We start from the raw sequence: 1,530 nt of genomic DNA, 5'->3' as shown, positions 1-1,530 counted from the left end.
GAGAAATAATGGTTATCCTAAAATATAAAAAAAAATGAGGAATAGAGGTAGAAAGGAAAGTATAGAAGAGGTAAGAAACAGCCTGGAATATTGCAGGAATTAAAATTAATTCCATATAGTTTTGGAGCCTTGTCAGTTCTGATTAACTGCTAATTTTGGTATCAACTCTCTTCTGTGGATTTTTTTCCTAGACTACTTTCTGGTGCCTGGCATTGGTTTTATAATATCTGAGTCACTGAGACTAACTCCTGGTTTATCTTCCTCAGTTCACCATAATTTAGCGTAGTAATGATTATTGTTAAGCAGTATGTATGGAGAAATATGGTACTTTATGTACATATATAATCCAATTTATATAATTTCCACTAAATTACAAAAAATAAGTTAAACAATCTTTCAGGAAATATATACTTGCACTTTTAAAGTTTTAACATACAAGCCAAAGAATCACAATAGTAGATAAGAAACATAAGATGAAAATTCTTTTTTATTTTTTAGGCGAGGCAGCAAGGCAATCCTTGATTGACCTCACAGACTGCAAGGACTTTGTCAGTTTAAAATCCCTTATTTTTTATTTTTTATGCCTACAGCACCTGGTCTTAGGTGGTCTCTCATCCAAGTACTAACCAGGCCCAACCCTGCTTAGTTTCCAAGATCCGATGGGATCGGGCTTGTTCAGGGTAGCATGGGCGTAGACAAGATGAAAATTCTTATAGAGAGCAAGTGCAATTGCAAATAAAGTAAAATTAGATTATTTAGAAAACATTCTTACATAATTTAACTCCTAACACTTACTTTTTTATGAGTAGTTTTTAACAGTATTAGAAGTAGATGAACATAATATGTGCTTTTTAATGCTATTTTGTTGACTATTTCCATTACTGTGAAATGGAATATGAGCCAAAACCAACACAGTCTTTGTAAAACAAATTTCTCACTACTTCTGACACTGTAGTGCAAACTTCTTTGCTCACACATTGGCTGAGAAGGAGAAAACTCACATAAAATACATATTTCATGATGGGAATCAAAACAAGTCGTTATAAAATTCTTCTTTGAAATAAATAAATGAATTTTAAGCTGCCTATGATCAACTTAAATGTGATTTTTTGATGGAGAAAGTCATATCAGCAAGAAAGTTTCAATGTTATTATTCATTAACATGCATTTATTGAGTACTTTGTTGGAATATGAAGATATGGCATAGACTACTTTGAAAAATTGACTTCAAAATAGACAATTCATGCACAACATGTAAATATTGGGATAGAAATGCTGTAAAATGAAAAATGGAAATGCTTTAATTGATTTCCATGGCCAGAAAAAGTAATACAGAAGGCTAGGCAGATGGGCATACCAAACAAAAACGTTTTCAAGATGTGAAAACCCCTGCATGAGAATGAAAAGAAAATAATTGTTATGTTTTATTTACAAAGAAAATGAGTATCTACATATAATGACAACTTAATTTTGAAAAGTAGTTTATTAATATCTACCATTGGTTGTTTACAAATTTGTATTTCTAATTCT

At 31.1% G+C, this 1,530-nt stretch overlaps 1 pseudogene; it reads right to left on the bottom strand.

The window, feature by feature from the left end:
* Nucleotides 1-581: 581 nt before the first annotated feature.
* Nucleotides 582-697, bottom strand: LOC112474492 (annotated as a pseudogene).
* Nucleotides 698-1,530: the final 833 nt, after the last annotated feature.

This window comes from Pteropus alecto, unplaced genomic scaffold (assembly GCF_000325575.1).
Source record: "Pteropus alecto unplaced genomic scaffold, ASM32557v1 scaffold239, whole genome shotgun sequence".
NCBI classification, from domain to species: domain Eukaryota; kingdom Metazoa; phylum Chordata; class Mammalia; order Chiroptera; family Pteropodidae; genus Pteropus; species Pteropus alecto.
This window is presented reverse-complemented; position numbering and strand designations above follow the sequence as displayed.